Source organism: Echinops telfairi, unplaced genomic scaffold (assembly GCF_000313985.2).
Source record: "Echinops telfairi isolate 266 unplaced genomic scaffold, ASM31398v2 ScPeMD7_7424;HRSCAF=8462, whole genome shotgun sequence".
NCBI lineage: Eukaryota > Metazoa > Chordata > Mammalia > Afrosoricida > Tenrecidae > Echinops > Echinops telfairi.
In genome coordinates, this window is record NW_022111324.1 from 58,601,606 (window position 1) to 58,621,236 (window position 19,631).

Sequence of the window (19,631 nt, forward strand, 5' to 3'; positions counted from 1 at the left end):
TAAACCTATAAATGTAGGCTCATAGATCTATTTCCCCATCCTCATATAATATATTTGCATATGTACATGCCTTTATCTAGAGCTCTATAAATGCCCTTTTCCTCCCAGCTCTTTCCTCTATTTCCCTTGATTCTCCTCCTGTCCCACTATTGTGCTCAGTCCCCACAACTAGCCACTTTCTGTTCTAACTCAGAACCTAAAGTATTAAAACAACATTAAAAAAAAAACATGTCTTTTACTATTTTTTTATTCTGGTTGTTGGTTTGTCAATGGGCTTATTCATTTATTGCCTTAGGGATTTCAGAGGATGGTCACATACTAACTCTCACTATTATTACAGTCAAAACCACAACTCATGTCTATTTTTAATGTGTATAATCATTCATTTAATTCATCATAATTTTAGATGATAGTTCTTTTTGTGGTTAATAAGAATAATATATGTTATATAACATGATATAGCTGGACACATCCATGGTTTGGGTGGCAGTTTGAGGTTAGCAGAGTTAATTTCATTAATTGGTTGTATTATACATTGTAAATTGATATGCTAGCTTTCTCTTTGGTGGTGTGCTTAAAAGTAGTCGCTTCTTCTCGCTTTACCTCTAAATTACACTTATTTAAACTTCAGTGGATGTTTTACTTTATTATCTCTCATTTCCATGTCTTGGTATACTGACTTCATGTTGACTATATAATTCCTGTGGCAATCATGCATTCACTCAAAAATGTTTCTCCAAGACTAAGAAAGAATGTGGTTTAAATCTTAAAGAAAGTGGCAATAACTGAGTGTCAGCCTTATACCAGTTCCAAAAGCCACACTCACTGCCCTCGACTCACAGCGACCCTGTAGGATAGAGTAGGACTGCCCGTGTGGGTTTCCGCCACTGTAACTCTTTACAGGAGTAGAAAGCCTTGTCTTTCTCCCACTATACCAGTTACAATTACATGGATTACCACCCCGCGTTCAGGCAGGACAGTTTTTGATACTACCATTTCACAAACAAGGAAATAGAATTCCATGAGGTGTTTAGCATCCAACAAGCAGCAAGCGACAGAACCGGGACTTAACCCCTTGCTCTGGTTAATTCTAAATATACTCTTTCAGTATATTTTGTACTTCAGAGTGCTGTCTATGTTATCATCTATAAAACTGCAGCAGTCAGAAGGGGTAAATAAATGAAATCGATAAATTTCTGAATGCCAGAATTAAGGGTTTTCAAAATTGAAAGTCCAATTTAAGGTCAAATGTAAACATTACCTTGCAAAATAACCAGTGAACTCAGAGCTTTTATCCCGAGTCTCTTGAGGACACCAGAAGTTTCACAATAGATTCTTTTGGAAATCTGGGAAAGAAAATTGAATCCCTGTGCTTTCCCCTCTGTCCTACTCATTGTCCTCCCTTCCACACAGGATATTGTGTGTTTCTAGATGTTGTATAAATAACATCACTAGGCAATATTTTAAAAAGGAAATGAAATAAATGCAGTAAATAGTATGATATATATTTGCACAACTTAGTCTTGAAATTGGTCTTTCCCCCAAACACCTGGTGTTTTTGACTAGGAAGCGGTATTTCCTGACTCTGATCAGTGCTCATTGATCTTGGATGGATTGTTCTTTCTAGGCATCAGTGCTTCATGAGTTCCAACTGATAAGTCCATTCAAATTCAAAACAACTGGTTTTTTTAACCTAGCCTCTTCTGTATTACATTTGTAGTTTTTTATTCAGCACACACAAAAATATGGTTCTTAAAGACACATATTTGATAAAATGAGAAAAATCCATAATCACTCCTTTACTTTGTTGTTGTTGTTGTTGTTGTCAGGTGCTGTCAAGTCTGTTCCAACTCATAGTGACCCTGCGAACAACAACACAGCACGGGCCCGGTCCTGCACCAGCCGCACAACTGTTCATAGGCGTGAGCCCATTGTTGCAGCCACTGTGTCAACCCATCTCTTTGAAGGCTTTCCTCTTTAAAAAAAAAATATTTTAATAAATCATTTAATCGGGGCTCTTACAACTCATAACCATCCATACATCAATTGTATCAAGCACATTGTACGTATGTTGCCATCATCATTTCCAAAACATTTTCTTTCTACTTGAGCCCTTGGTATCAGCTCCTCTTTTGTTTTCCCCCTTCCTCTCCCACTGCCCCACCCTCGTGAACCCTTGATAATTTATAAATTATTTTTATTATCTTATACCATCTGCTGTCTCCCTTTACCCATGTTTCTGTTGATCGTCCCCTGGTTGGGGGGGGGGGTACGTCGATCATTGCAATCAGTTCCTGATTTCTCCCCCTTCTTCCTCCTCTTTTTTCCTTTGCCTTTCTACTTCACCAAACAAGGATTGGTCTCTCTTGACAATATGCCGAAAATATGTGAAACAAAGTTCCCTTTATTCAACATTAAAAACTGTCTCAGAATAACAATACTGATATCAACACTACAAATATTATCACTGAGGACAGTTAAATACTTTTGGATATATATCCTTGCGTTAGTCTGGGTAGACTAGAGAAACAAATCCATGGACACACATATGTGTATAAGAAAGAGACTTATATACAAGAGAAATTGAACATTGAAAAAACATCTCAGCCCAGTCCAGATCAAGTCCATAAGTCCGATATTAGCCCATATGTCAATACCAATCTAGAAAGTCCTCTTAAGACTCACACAACACATGCAATGATGCCAAATGCAGGAAGATCACAGGCCAGTGGGTAGAAAGTCTTTGGATGCAGTGGCATTGGAAACATCTCAGCGCTGGCAGGAGTCTCTGCATGGCTTCTCAGCACCCAGGACTACATCAGGGTGGGTCCATGTGTCTTGTCAGCTGCTATGTCTCCCATAGTGTGAGCTAAGAGTCTCCCACCTCCAAGAAGAAAATTCAGCAATTCTGAGAATCCTTAGGGGAAGGCCATGCCCACACAGAGATTTCATTGGCCATGCCCTGATTAATAGCCTAGACTCCACCCTTACACTCTTAATCCTCAAATTGACACTAGATTATGTAACCACCACAGTCCTCTTCAGTATTGTCCAACCTCATTTTGCATAGTTGTCCCTAGCTGGTGAAAACAGCTAATGCACTTGATTGCTGAACAAAAGGATGGAGGATTGAGGCCACACCAAGTGCCCTGGAAGAAAGATCTTGTGATCTACCTCTGAAAAACCCAGCCATCGAAAGCTCTGCGGGATCCAGTTTTACTCTGCACACAGGAGGTCACCATGAGTAGAAATTGACCAGACATAAATTGGTTAGTATTTGATATTGTTTTCTATATTTATATCTCAGCATATAGCCATTACATGCTATAAAACGTTCTTTTATTTTCATTCAGTCTCAGTTCTATAAGTAACCACGAGTCCTCGTGCTGAGATCTTTCTGGTCATTTTGGTCGGAAGCTTCTTCTCTGTTCCTTAGGAATGGCTCGGGCAAACAGCACTCCTTGTGTTATTGAACATGATAATATTTGGTTCTCTTTAACACTGAAAATTAGGTGTTGAGAGTCCTTGGCTTACATCCCTTTTTCTACTTCCGTATCTTAACTGTAACTAAAACCAAAGCAAAACTCGCTGCCAGCAAGTTGATTCCAACTCATAGAAGCCCTGAAGGACAGAGTAGAACCACCCCTGTGGGGAAGTTTCAAAGACTGTGCATCTTTACAGGAGAAAACAGTCTCATCATTCTCCCTCAGAGCAACTGGTGGGTCCAACCATTGACCTTCTAGTTAGCAGCTCAATACATAACCAGGGCACCTTCTCTTAGAGTACTCTATTTTCTTTGACTATAAAACATTGCTGTCAAAATTCTGATGTAATCTAATTTTACTTATCTTGTAAGTCACTTTCTTTTTCATCAAAGTCCAATAAATTTTTAAACAGACTATGTCTTCTTGTTTTGTTATTGACTGCCCTGAGGCCATTCCAGCCCATAGCGACCCTGTGCACAACAGAAAGAAACGCCGCCGGGTCCTGTGCCAGCCTCACAATTGTTCTTGTGCTTGAGCCCATTGCTGCAGCACAGTGTCAATCCATCGCCTTGAGGAGCTTCTTTTTTTTGCTGCCCTTCTACTCTACCAATCACGATGTCCTTCTCCAGGGACTGGTCTCTCCTGACAACGTGTCCAAACTATGTTAGATGAAGTCTTGCTATCCTTGCTTCGAAGGAGCATGCTGACCTTACTTCTTCTAAGACAGATTGGCTTGGCCTTTTAGCAGTCCATGGTACTTTCATATTCGTTGTCAGCCCCACGGTTCAAATGCACCGATTCTTCAGCCTTCTTTATTCAATGTGCAACTTTCACATGCATTTGAGGTGATTGAAAAATACCATGACTTGGGTCAGGTGCACCTTAGTCCTCAAAGTAACATTCTTGTTTTTAATATTGGGCAGCAGATTTACCTAATGTAGTGGTTCTCAACCTATGGGTCGTGACCCCTTTGGGGGTTGAACAACCCTTTCACAGGGGTCGCCTAAAACCATCAGAAAACACCGAAATATTTCACAATGTGTAATTACATATTGTTTTGTGATTAATCACTATGCTTTAATTATGTTTAATTATGTCCAATTTGTAACAATGAAAATAAATCCCGCATATCATATATTTACATTACAATTCATAACAGTAGCAAAATTACAGTTATGAAGTAGCAATGAAGATCATTTTATGGTTGGAGTCACCACAACACGAGGAATTGTATTAAAGGGTCGTGGCATGCGGAAGGTTGAGGACCACTGACCTAATGCAGTGCATCTTTTGATCTCTTATCTGCTGCTTTCATGAGCATTGCTTGTGGATCCAAATGAGATGAACTCTTTGACTTTCAGCCTTTTCTCCATTTATCATAATGTTACCTACTGGTCCAGTCGTGAGGGTTTTGTCTTCTTTTCATTGAGCTGTAATTCATACTTCAGGATACAGTCCATGATCTTCAGCAGCAAGAACTTCGATCCTCCTCACTTTCAGCAAGCAAGGTTGTGTCATCTGCATATCTCACATTGTTAATAAGCCTTTCTCCAATCCTGATGCTGCACTCTTCTTTATATAAACCATCTTAATATTAGTCTTGGTATTGCTCATTTGGCATTAGTATTCTCAGGTAAGTGGTGTATCCTTTCAAACTGTATTTTCCTTTAAAAAATTTTCAGGAATGCTTTCTTGAATTCTAGGTTTGAGTATTTCTTTAGGATCCATGTTTGTCATATATGTGCTATTCTTTGGCGACCTTCAATATTTGTTAATTTCTCATGAATTCTTGTAAACATTCTTTTCTTCTTGATGTTGATTTTTTTTCTTTCCATCCTTTTTTTTCTCTTAAGGCATTTTCTGTTTTATATATTATTGATGCTTTTATCCTTTTTAATTTAATCTTCATTTTTGAAATTAATTTTAGTGTTACGTCTAATTATTTCTTTAGTTTCATCAGTTGAAATTGAGTTTTTCTAATTCTGATTTATGTCATTCTCTCATGGCTTGTACTATTTTCTTAATTAGATGTGTGTGCCCATCTTTACTTCATATCGCTATGTATTGATTCAATAGCAGTGAGTTTAGCTATTGTTGTGTTTCGTGGGGAAAGGGGGCACATGTGTGTACATCTTCCTCCCCTTTCCTTTTTCCTTTCCTTGTTCAGAATTCCTATCATTCATCTCTCTTGTTCTGAGTGTGCACTTTCCTTACTTGCCACTCTCTTATTCTCTCCTTGTGCTTTTCACATTTCCTTGACTGTGTTTATTGAAAGGAGAGTGGGTTGCACAATGCTTAAATCTCTCTGCTGTCAACTGAAAGTTTGGCAGCTCAAACCCGCACAAGTGGCTCTATGGGACAAAAGACCTAGTTGTTACCAGTTCGGCTGAGATCTAAAAGGTCAGCAGTTCAAGACTACCAGCAACACCATGGCAAAAAGATGGAACTTTGGAGCTGATACCAAGGGCTCAAGTGGAAAGAAAATGTTTTCAGAACGATGATGGCAACAAATGTAAAAATGTGCTTGACACAATGGATGGATGGATGGCTTGTGATAAGAGTTGTACGAGTCCCCAATAAAATGATTACGAAATATTATAGTCTCAGTCATGGAAACTCATGGGATAGCTGCGCCCTGTCCAATGGGGTCGCTGGCTGTAAGTCAGCTTCGGCTCAGTGGCAGTGAGCATTTGCTTCTAGAAAGACTGACAGCACAGGAAACCTCAAGAGGCAATAATACTCTGCCCTATGGAGTTGCTATGAGCGCGAATGAACTTAATGTACACAAAACCACATGTTTATTAAAAAGGTACATTTCTATCGTGTTTTTATGTACAATTTTTGTTTTTTAATTAGTCTTATAAAATAAGTGTACTCTTCTTCTTTCATGAGTATCTTCTTATCTTTTTGAGGAATGTTGAGACACACACACACACACACACACACACACACACACACACACAAAGGGGTACGCAACAAAAACTGGAATGTTTTTTTCAAAGCTATGTATTTAATTTTTTTATAAAACAACCTTGTCACCTTCAAAGGACTCCCCATTACACTAATACATTTGTCAAATCTACAATTCCATTCTTGGAAACATTTTTCAAACTCATCTGGATTGCTGATGGCATCTCCCTCATTTTTTTTCTTCTCCTCTTCTAAGTTACCAAATCACTGTCCTTTTATGTCATTCTTCATTCACAGAAACAAAAAGAAGTCGCACAGAGGGAGGTCAGGTGAGTAAGGTGCATGGGGCATGAGAGCCATGCAGTTTTTTGCCAAAAGCTGGCACACTGAGATGGCTGCATGAGCTGTGGTGGCAAAACCAGTCGACTGTCTGCCACAAAGCAGACCTATTTTGTCACACACTGTTACGCTATCTTTTCAGAACCTCTAAATAGAAAGCTTGATTAACAGTCTGACCTTGTGGAATGAACTCCAAATGCACTATGGTCCAATATTTTTGTCCCTTTGGGAAGTTGATAGACATCCAGAATGAGGTTTGTCATCAATCAACATTTCACCTTTTTGGAAAGATGAAAACCACTTGTACACTTGAGTTTTTCCCATAGTGCTGTCCTTGTAAGCTGTGTTCAACATCACAATCATTTCTGTGGCATTTTTCCTGAGCAGGAAGCAAAATTTCAGAGCCACATGCCATTCTCTTATGTTGGTCATCACAAAAACAAAACAAAACAAAAACAAAATGAGGTTTGAGTGAAACTGCTTTTACAAAAAAGTTCACTATGACTAGAGAGAACCTTCCTAGGTGATGCCACTGGGTGCACTAACTCAGAGCAAGTTGCTGGATGCTCACCTAGCAGGGAAAATGTGTACTATGAAAGCTCTGTTCCACCCAGTGCAATTCTGGAATTTCTTTTTTGGGTGGGTGGGTGAGGGGTACCCTCTCGTATATAGTTCTTCCTGAACTGTCTTTCTCCTCTAAGGTCCCCTTTTCTAGTTACTTTTTATATCTGTCCTTCATTTTACAGCCTTTCCCCAAATATTCCAATGTCATCCATAGAGATATAAGGATGAGAGATTAAACTGCAAATGAAGTACTAAGTGACTGCATATGTAGAGAAATACTGATTTGTCTGTAAGGTTATTGGGCAAAGTTCCAACTTATTTGGGGGGTAATTCCCTAATAACAGGTAGTTTGAAGTTTTTTAGACGCTACAGTCAATCTCTCAGGGGAAGAATCCTCTAATCTCTTGTCTGGTGGGATATAAGAGTGACTGCCACATCCTGGGAAGCAAGCATAGAAGAGGGTTTGAGTATCACTGTTTAATGTGTGAAAGGTAGGTTTATTGTGCCAACATGGCCAATGAACACATGTGGGATTACTTGAAGGGCAGAGAGATAAATTGCTCTGTGAGCCTCGCCTTTCTTGTCTCGTGCTCTTTGATCATCAGACCAGTGTGCGGCTGCCTTGCTTGTTCTGTGCCTCAATTTGCAAGCTACGCTACATGTGGGACACCTAACCCATGGACTATGTTGCTGTAATTTGAGGTTCCTTCAAGACCTACTTCACCACATCATTGGACTTTACATCTCTTGAGCTGGGGACTGTCAGACCTGTCATCTGGATGACTGCTAGTGACCTGGCTTGCTGTTTGATGCCTGTGGCCGGATAGCCTGAATTGCTTGCTCTACAGAGGACTACCCAGTGGCCCTCAAGACTTGAAGGACTGCCAGTGTCTCACAACTGTCTCATGGGAGTGAGTTGCACTGAGCCATTTGTACTGCTTTATAGATTAATTAACTATTTCTTATGTTATCTATCTATCTATCTATATAAAAAATTATTAGTGTTCTGGTTTTGTTTCTCTAGAGAACCCAGTCAAACATAGTATGTAAGGACTGCTGGCACAGTGGGCTAAGTGTTGTGCTGCTCACTGCAAGGTTTGTGGTTCAAACCCATCAAGCGTCTCACAGGAGAAAGATGAGGCTGTCCTGGTAGAGATTTACAGTTATACTCTGTTTTGTATAGTCACAGTGAGTTGGAATTAACTCCACTGCCGATTGTGGGTTCAATATTTAGACGTTTACTTAGTACTTAGTACTGCTGTTAGTAGTTTTGATGGATCACCACTCTGACCTCAACCACATCAAGGACACTGTAGTCCAAAATATCTGTGATTCAGCCTTTCAAGAGAGTAGACTGCATCTAATCTTCCACTTGTGTGAAAGTGCTGGGGTGGGATTAGTGGACAGCTTTGAAGGGGTCTAAATCTTCTTTATACAAATGTTCACTCAGTGCTGTGGTTTTCAGTCCTACTCCAATCAGGTATGTCCAATTTCTTTCAGGGTGCTGCGTAGGCATTGCCTTATTTATTGATGTTATCTCCCAGAAAAGATTAGTATTTTGTTTTCTCTTCTCTACTGTCAGTTATCTTCATCTACTCGTCTTCAGTCCTCAAAGATGTTGGCATCTCTCATTGGCTGCGGCCTCTCACCTGTTCTCTTTTTCCTTTCGGATTTGTGCCTATGTAAATCTCTCTCACACCCTGTGGTAGTTACATAATCTGAAGATTAAGAGTGTAGGGGTGGGGTCTAGCCTGTCAATCCAAAAATAGCCAATGAGACCTCTGTGTGGGCATGGCCTTCTCCTGAGAATCCTGGGAACTGATGCATTTCCTCCTTGGAGACCGGAGACACTTCTTTCTCTTTCCCCACTCCCTGAGAGACTCTTTATTGACAAGACAGATGTCACTATGCTGATAGTCCCTGTGCCCCTCTGGGAATTGGAGGAGTCATGTGGAGGCCGCTGCCAGCACTGAGATGCTTCTACCACCACTGGATCCAAAAGACTTTGCACCCACAAACCTGTGATCAACCTGCATTCGGTGTCATTGCATCTACCTCATAGTCTGTAGATTGGTATCAGACATATGGGCTAATATTGGACTTATGGAGTTGATATGGACTGGGCTGAGACGTTTGCTCAATATTCAATTGTTCTTGTATATAATTGTTCTTTCTTATATACATATGAGTGTCTATGAATTTCTTTCTCTAGTCTACCCAGACTAACACACACCCTTTCTCATTTTCTCCTCCTTCCCCTCATTAAAAATAATGTTTGTTTGCTTTCAGTGAAATTTTGGGGGCATATAGCGATAAATAAATGTATTTAATCCATGAGGTCATGTAGAAGTCTATTTTTCTTATATCATCATTTTTTAAAAAAATTATGGCCAGTAGACAGAAAAATCTGGATGCTGTGGGACCTCTTTTGACTTTTACCTGAACTTGATAGAAATGATCTTCATAAATTCTTTCTGGAGACAGAATCCCAAATGAATTATGGATCTGAACCCATTTTATAATTCTTCTGTGTTAATGTATAAGTATAAAATCAGCTGATAATTATGCACTTTACAAAGGGATTTACTATGCCAAATAGTTAGCTCTCCTAGGATATTTAAGTTAAAATTTTACTGACACAAAACTAAATTTGTAGCTTATGAGAACACAGTCATTATCTATAACATAGATATCTTTTTGCTAGCCAAGTCGCTTAGCCTATTCTTTGTTTTGGAAGCTGGTGTTTAGCAAATAGCTCAAACATTTTAATCAGACTACGACTGCATAAAGAGGGGGAACTGCAAAGAAAAGGAGGACAGTGGGGGGGGGGGAAATTGGCTCCCCAGAGTTGTAGGGAGGAATAGGGAGAGTGAGATGGCTAATAATCAGAGGTGAGAGGAGGCCAGCCAAGGATATGGGTGGAGAGCAGGAGAGGGAATGTGGCCTTATGAATGAGGAAATTGCATGTATGATGATGCAGGGAATGATTCATGAGCAAATAAAAGCAGAAAAATATGGGCCTTATAATAGATGGTAGATAATGTTTATTCAGAATTTGCAATGGAACAGACACAATGCTAAATTCCTTATCATACAAGTATGTAAAGTAAATATATATGTATGTATCTATATATATACACACACACATAAACATATATGTATGAAGACTTGAAAAGGTTCATGGAAAAATGGAGTTCAACGATAATGAATTTTCCCATGAATTTATTGAAATACACACACAGAATCCGAGACATCACAGTGATATTTAATAACTAGTAATTATTATTTATACTGTGAACTTTTCTATATGAACTTCATTCCTCACTACAACCCTTTGAAGTAGATTTTAATACTACCTAGGCATTAAAATGGTATCATTACCTTATTAATTATTAATAGGAGACTTATGACAATTTTGTGAGGTAGCTATTAAAGATATTTATAACATCTTACCTTATTAATGATTAATAATGCCTTAGTGGAGAGTTATATTCAAGAGTATGAAAAGCTGATGTTGAATTCCCTCAAAAGCAAACCTTTAGCATCGCTGCTGCTGCTGCTGCTGCTTCTCCTGTGTGAGAAGGGCAGGGGGCGAGTGGAGATCGTGTGGACACTAAGGCCCGACAAGCCTGGCTCTGACTGACTAGGGATCAGATCCCAGCACAGTTGGGAAAATAGTAACTAAAGAGATTTTCCTATAAGGGGCACAACTAACCCTCCGGCCCTGTAACCTTCCTGTGAATGTGCTCTTTGCGTTAGCTTCTTTGTCCAGGAGTAGGCCTTCAACCAAGGGGCCTTGGTGGCCTAGGGGTTATGCGTTGGGCTTTGAACTGCAAGGTCAGTTAAAACAACCAACTGCTCCACAGGAGAAAGACGGGCTTTCTCCTCTTGTAAAGAGTTAGTCTTGGAACCCACAGGTTCTACCCTGCCCTGTGTGCTCACTATGCGTCAGCATCCACGCCAAGGCAGTGAGTTTGAATAGACTTCTTTGTTGTTGTTTTTAAGCTTTTCACACGTGTTGGTGAGGGTAAATGAGAACATGTAAGGACAGGTAATATTACACTATTAGGATAACCCCATAAAGGATCGAACCATTGTTCTTCATTGTAAATAACAAACCTGAAAAACCAGATGGGTAAAATAGTAACTACCCACAGAAAACATGAGTTCTTAGGGGTAGGAAAAACAAAACTGAGATGTCTCTGTGTGTTATATACCCTCTGTCCTCATTTGCTTGTGGGATGGTTCGAAATCCTTTTTTGAAAATTATCCAGACTCGCTGCTTTGTCTCTCCCCATGGCCTCCACGGGGCCGCCTTGTCACGCATTGGCAAGGTTCCCATGCGCCATCCATTGCAAGGTGGGCAGGGAAGGAAGGGAAGGGAGTGGGAGATGAGCTCAATCATTGCCCCATGGGAATTTGGACTAGATATTTGATCAAGGACTGAACAGGAGAGGAAATCATTGGTTAAAAGTAGTATTCTAAATGAGCTGATGGTTTCATCCATTTAATAAAAACAGAAGGAATTCTGTAGCCATATAGATTACATAACTATATCAAAATAGAAGAAGAATATGGAGAGCTAGGATGAGGATTCTGGCAGCCCACTGGGATGATTGTATAACTAGGGCATCAGCTAAACACGCTGTTCTAGTTTGCAGCGTGCTTCTTCTCTAAGGGATCTCCTATAACAGAGCCTATACAGCCCCACTCCTGGGTAACTGGAACACACGGAGGGTGAAGAGAGGTGAGTGTTCTGCGTAGAGACAGAAGAGTACTTGAATGACATGCTGAAATTCTAGCTGATAGACTGGTGGTTCAAACCCATCTAGAGATGCCTTAGAAGACAGATCTGATCATCTGCTTCCCAAAGCCACAGCTGGAAAATCCTAGGGAGACTTTCAGGAGTGACCGAAGGGCAACTGAGAACAACAACACACTGTGGGGTCATTGGTGACGTTAATGGTTAGTGTGTTCAGCTGCTAAATGTCGTTGCTGAGGTTGGTGATCTACCTGTGAAACACTCTACAGAGCACAGTTCTACTCTGACATTCATGGTGTCACCACGAGTCAGAATCAATTTGACAGCAACAGATAACACATGCTCAATGGACAGACTTCTTGTTAGAATGAAGCCACGGTGCTTGTCAAGAATCCTGGTTACCGAGACAACAGCAAGAATAGTGCAGATGTAGACTCTCTCTTTGGTCCTGCTCAAGATGGCAATTCATGGAGGTTCTTGGTGTACAGGTCCGAACTTGAAGAGGGAAGTTTACAGTCAAGCAGCCCTAGTGCCATTTCGGATCAGATGAGTACATCCGTCAACCCAAATGGTGGAAATAATTACAAGTGCCAGCGTTTTATTTCACAGGTCCAGGACACCCTGCATTTTCATTCTTAGCAGGTTCCATGGGCAAGGGTTAATTTCTCCCATCCTCTGCAGGTGTGATACACAACTTGCAGGGCCCCTCCTAGCCTCCTCTGCCCCTGACAGGATGAAGAGGTCCTCTTTTAACGACCTTTAACAATCACCATGAGTCTTTCTACTCCCTTAAAGAGTGGAAGTCTCAAAATCCCACAGGGGCAGTTCTACCCTGTTCTATAGGGTCACCATGGATTTATCATGTGCCAGCCTTGGTCTCTCATTCTCTCTTTTGCAGAAGCTCCTAGCAACTCACATTGAGTTTCACAGCTGCCTCTCCACCCAATCCTGGTTGTTTCTTCTCACACCTAGTTCTTTCGCTCATGCTACCCCAGGCTTAGAGTTCAGTATTTATAGGCTCACTCTCTCCCCACAACTTTATCTCATGTGGCTAGGAAATAAGTCTATGCTCTAAGACAGTGTTTCTCAACCTGTGGGTCAGGAGTCCTTTGGGGGTTGAATGACCCTTTCACAGGGGTCACCCCATTCATAAGAGTGGCAAAATTAGAGTTCTGAAGTAGCAACAAAAATAATCTTCTGGTTGGGGGGTTACCACAACATGAGGACCTGTATTCAAGGGTCGCGGCATTAGGAAGATTGAGAACCACTGCTCTAAGATCTAAAGCCAGCTGTCCTAGTTATGCCCGCGGAGTGTCTGCGTGGTCTGTCTATGGTCTTGGTTGGGGGCAGACCTGAAACGTACTGATCTTCAGGGATATATGAAGGGTGATTTTGCTGACCTACAAGGCACATCTTTCCTTGCTGTCTGGTCCTCATAGCCACGTACCCCACACAGAGTCTCAGTGCTGAGGTTAAAAACCAAAGTCAGCATGGTTACCAGAGCCGCTCCTTTCTCGTGCGGGCCCACAGTGTTCCAGACGTTGGGTTTTGGCTACGGTCTTGATTCCTTTTCACTGGGTTTCTTCTTACCCCTAGCCTCCCTCTCAGTGCCAAGGTTTCTGAAATTGTGATTGAGGTGGCTGGGTCTCAGGGGCCTTGTGCCTACTCTGCCTGCTGGGCTTCCATCCAAACAGAATGCACCACAGCAGGGGAAGACCTAGAGGCAGATGTATCAAAAAGCTGGCTCAAGACAATTAAATGTCAGGACTCCTCACTCACATGACCTTTGTGAGCGCTAGTGTAGTAGAGTGGGGAATGACAGGTTATTCCTGGGAAGAATTTCTGCTGGTACATTGTCAATAGTGATCTCAAAAGAAAGGGTTATCAATCCCCAAAGCTCTGGTATCTTGTTATTATTTACATCCCTATTCTAAAATTTCATTTCTAGCTCTCATTTTGTGTTTGTAACTTTTCCCTTAAAAAAAAATCATTTTATTGGGGGCTCATACAATTCTTATCACAATCCATACATACATCCATTGTGTCAAGCACATTTGTACATTTGTTGCTATCATCATTCTCAAAACATTTGCCTTCTACTGGAGCCCTTAATATCAGCTCCTCATTTTTACCCCTCCCTCATGAACCTTTCATAATTCATAAATTATTATTATTTTGTCATATCTTACATTGTCTGATGTCTCCCCTCACCCCCTTCTCTGTTGTACATTCCCTAGGGAGGAGGTTATATGTAGATTCTTGTAATTGGCTCCCCCTTTCCACCCCACATTCCCTCCATCCTCCAGGCATCGCTACTCTCAGTATTGATCCTGAAGGGATCATCTGTCCTGGATCCCCTGTGTTTCCAGTTGCTATCTGTACCAATGTACATCCTCTGGTCTAGCCAGATTTGTAAGGTGGAATTGGGATCATGATAGTTTGGGGGGAGGAAGCATTTAAGAACTAGAGGAAAGTTATATGTTTTATTGTTGCTACTCTGCACCCTGGCCGGCTCATCTCCCCACAACCCTTCAGTAAGGGGGTGTCCAGTTGCCTACCGATGGGCTTCACCAGCCTGTGTGACCACGAGGTGTAGAAGGGACCAGGTATCAGACATCAAAGAACAAAAAATCATATCAGTGGGTGCCCACCTTCCTGATATGATCACTGAAGACAAATGTGTGCATAAGCAAATGTGGTGCAGAAAGCTGATGGTGCCCGGCTATCAAAAGATAGAGCATCTGTGGTCTTAAAGGCTTGAAGATAAACAAGCGGCCATCTAGCTCATAAGCAACAAAGCCCACATGGAAGAAGCACACCAGCCTGTGTAACCACGAGGTATCGAAAGAATTAGGTTTCCCTTTTTTCTTAAAGAATGACCCCTCTATTTTATATGCTAAAGTCCCTCAAAACCTGGATCTGCCTTTGGGACCTCACATGCAACAAAACAGAACATTGTCTGGTCCTGCACTATCCTCACCATCATTGGTACATTTGAGCCCATTGTTGCAGCCACTGGGTCAATCCATCTCCTTGAGGGGGCCTCCTTTCTCACCCACCCTTTACTTTGCTAAACATAATGTTCTTCTTCAAGGTCTTCTCCCTCCTGGTAACATGTGTAAAGTACACCAGATGAAGTCTCCCCATCCTCACTTCTAAGGACCATTCTAGTTGTATTTCTGGCAAAACAGACCTGTTTATTCTGCTAGCAGTCCATGACATAGGCCATTTTCTTTGCCAACACCATCATTCGAAGGCACCAATTCTTTTTAATCACTGTCCAATTTTTTCGTGCATATATTAAAAATACCATGGTGTAGGTTAGATGCACCTTACTCCTGAAAGTGATTTCTTCGCTCTTCAATATTTTAAAGAAGTCTTATACAACAGATTTGCCCAATGCATTGTGCCGTTTGATTTCTTGCTTGCTACTTCCGTGAGCATTGATTGTGGCTCTAAGTAAAATGAAATCCTTGGCAAATTCAATATTTTCTGCACTTATCACTATGTTGTTTATTGGTTCAGCTGTGAGAATTTTTGTTTTCTTTCCATTAAGTTTGAATCCATACTGAAGGCTGTAGTCTTTGATCTTCATCAATAAGTGCTTCCAATCCTCTTCAAGTTCAACAAGCATATCATCTTTGTGTTATCTGCATATCTAAGGTTGTTAATGAATCTTCCCCCAACCCTAATGCCACATTCTTCTTCATAGTGTCCAACATTCTGAATAATTTGCTCTGCACACAGCTTGAATGAATGAAAGGGTACACACCTGACACACACCTTTCCTGATTTTACACCATGCAATAGGTCCCTTGTTCCATTCAAACTGCTTCTTGGTCTGTGTATAGGTTTCATATGAGTGAAATTTAGTGTTGTGGAATTCCCATTCTTCACGATGTGATCCATATAGCAGACTGTGTACGCGTTATCAGTGAAACATAGATAAACATCGTCCTGGCATTCTGATTTCAGGCAAGATTCAGTTGATATCAACAATGATATCCCTCGGTTCTATGTCCTCTTCTGCAGTTCTCCATCTATGTCCTGCTGCCACCTTCTGCCCTCGTCTGTCCTCTTCTGGAAGCTCCACTGGAACCTGTGGGCCAGGGGCGAAATACTGGTATCTGAACACGAGAGGCATAGCTCCAGCGTCACAGCAACACACAGCCCACCACTGTACACCACGTTGACCGATGAGTGGTGGAACCGCTCCATAGAGAAAATGATATCATGTAACCTTTTCTGAGTATTTACTAGGGGCCAGCCACTGTCCAACATGCTTTAATTTACATAGATTAACGATCTGATTTTTGAAATGAAGATATGATGTGTAAGTACTTATTCTTATTTTCATGTTACTGAGAAAACTTAGGGACAAGATATTAAGAAACATGCCTATATCCCCACTGGGATTCAATACCAGGTATCAGGCTTCAAAGTCTGAGTTGTCCGTGAGTATTGTGCATGTGAATATCCTTGATAAATTTCCTTCCTCCAGCTAGACACCACTATGGAAGACGGAAAGAAAGGTCCCTGACAGTCCCATAGCTTCTCCCTTTTGCCTGCACCATCACTTGGAAGTGAAAACATGAAAAAAATCCCAAAGCAGGTACAGCTGAAAATTAAGGGGAAAGGAGGGTGGGGCTACTGTCGAACAGTACTTTGAATTATGTGCCCAGGAGTAACCCCTGTTTGTGGTTATGTTTCAGTCTCTCAGATATAACTATGTGAAGTTCAACCTACTGGCTGCAATTTCTTAAAATGAAAATTTTATTTTACAATTACACATTTAAAAATTTAATCCTTAAAAAACTCTTTGTTCTTAAAAAAAACCTCTCTCAGCCCACTAGAGTGTCAATAAATAAGAGTCATCATTGTTGTCACCAGCAGCTCCAGAGCATTCATGGATTTTGAGGCTAGGTCCTTTTTACAGATGTCTTTAAATGAAAACCAGGCCAAGCAACCGTGAGAAGTGCTGACGACTACACTGGGGAAAGTACCACCAAATGGAAGGATTGCACACAAATCTTGTGGGAAAATGGTCAAACTATACAGAAGAAAGACAAGGCTTTCTACTGCCATCAAGGGGGTAGTCTTGTAAACCCACAGGGCAGCTCTACCTTATGAGTCAGGGCTGACTCAACGGCAGTGAGTTTGGGTTTGGTGGTAAATCTCGATAACCCAAGATGACTCTCTTTTTCTTGTTGTTATACAGTGCTCAAGCATCGCAGAAAAATCCAGTACACTTGGATTTCTTGGTTCAATTCCACAAAATAGAATAAAGAGGACACCGTTTCTGCCTTCAGGGAAGTGAATGTGGTGGGATAAGACAAAGAGGCAGCTTGGATTTCTAAAATCAAATAGGGCAAAGAAAGAGTAATCAACAGTACAATAAAGGATTATAGAGATTTTTTAAAAAGTCACTTCTGTGGGCAGGGATTTGATTTGAAAATAGACTTCAGTGAGGCTTGAGCAGACATTTCACCAAAGAGGATAGTCCAGTGGACAGCAAGTACACGAAAAGGTGCTCAGCCTCCTTAGCCACTGTTGTTGTGCTCTGTGGGCTCGATTCCAGCTCGTGAAAAGCATATAGGACGTGCAACCTTCTAATCCGGTCTCCCGAGCTGCGAGGTGGCATGCCTGCCTAATGTTCATGACCCATGTATCATATTTGAACATCTTCAAAACCACTTTGGGGGACAAATAACAGAAACGTGGGTGAAGGGAGACAGCAGTCGGTGTAAGATATGAAAATAATAATAATGTATCATTTATCAAGGGGTCCCGGGGTGGGGGCGGGTGGAGAAAGAGGAGCTGATACCAAGGGCTCAAATCGAAAGCAAATGTTTAGAAAATGATGATGGCAACCTACACACAAATATGCTTGATACAATCGATGTATGGAATGTTATAAGAGCTAAAAGAGCCCCCAATTGAAAACAACAATAACAAAAAAACCACTTTGTGTTTTGACAGAGGAGGCCTCACCTCAGCTGGGGTCAGTTTCTCATGTTGGAGGGAGAGCAAGAGCATGAATCAGCTCCTGCCATGTAGCCTTGGTCTACAGACATCCCTAATCAACAAACACTCCTGCTCAGCGGAACCTTAGTGGGGATTCAAGTCCAGAGGCTGCTGGGGGCATGTCGGGCTCAGAGAAGGTGAGTTTATTTCTGTTGTAGTGATGGGTAAGTCAGGAGGGTCAACCTGCCATTGGGAAAAGCACTTAACATGACTTATATAGACCCCGCAATAGGAGACTATGCCCAATATTATGTTCCTAATTGGACAGTTTCGACATACTTTCTACCCAAGCCCTGTTGACCCAGGCTGGGTGCTCTAGACAGCAGTGACTTTAGACTGTCCTTGGAAAGGCACAGCATATTTCATAGGCCACACCAGAAGGATCTGAGTTGGAAACCCACGAAATGACTGAATGGAGCAGACTTTGCTTTAAACACACCTGTAGCAGATAAAGGAATGGTAAAATTGTAACTACTCCCTTGGACTGCTAACATGCTGTAGTGAGAGAAGAAGCAGATGGCTACTTTCCCAAAGGCATGGATTTGGAAGTCTTCAGACTTCTGTTCAGGTCATCTCTTACTCTGAGAGTGCTCATTGAATGACAATGTATGATTACCATATATTTGCAATTTTTGTACTCTCTTTGCTTTTTTATGACATACCTTAGTCTAGCAGCTATTGTTCTTCTTGTGAATGAGAGTTATTGAAAGTTTTGCCATCTCTTAAACGCTCATTGTTAGCGTAAATGGTATTCAGTCATTTAAGTTCTTAATCTGTATAAGTCAACAATTATGGATTTTAGTCTAAAAAGCTGTCCTATACATGCATACTTTCCTTTTCTCAAACGTCGTTGAATTTCTATATCATTGACTAAATTTTTTTATCTTACTTTCTATATTTTTATTAAATACTTTTATTGGTGGCTATTACACCTCTTATCACAATCCATACATTCATCCATTGTGTCAAGCATATTTGTACATATGTTGCCATCATCATTCTAAAAGCATTTTCTTTCTACTTGAGCCCTTGGTATGAGCTCTTCATTTTTCCCTCCCTCCCCCACCTTCCCTCCCTCATGAACCCTTGATAAATTATAAATTATTATTTTCATATCTTACATAGTCCACTGTCTCCCTCCACCCACTTTTATGTTGTTTGTCTTCCTGGGATGGGGTTATATGTCGATCCTTGTGATCGATTTTCCCTTTCTTCCCCCACCTTCCCCTTGCCCTACTCATATCTCTATTCTCATTATTGGTCCTGAGGGGTTTATGTGTCCTGGATTCCCTGTGTTGCCCGGTCTTATCTGTAGCAGTGTACGTATTCTCATCTAGTCAGATTTGTAAGGTAGAATTGAAGTCATGATAGTCGGGGGAGGAAGCATTAAAGAACTAGAGGAAAGTTGTATGTTTCATCAATGCTATACAGTGAACCCTCGTTTATCGCGGTTAATCGGTTCTAGACCCTACCGTGATAAATGAAATTCCACGAAGTAGGATTCCTTATTTGTAAATCAAATATTTTCGTAGTTAGAGCATAGAGGA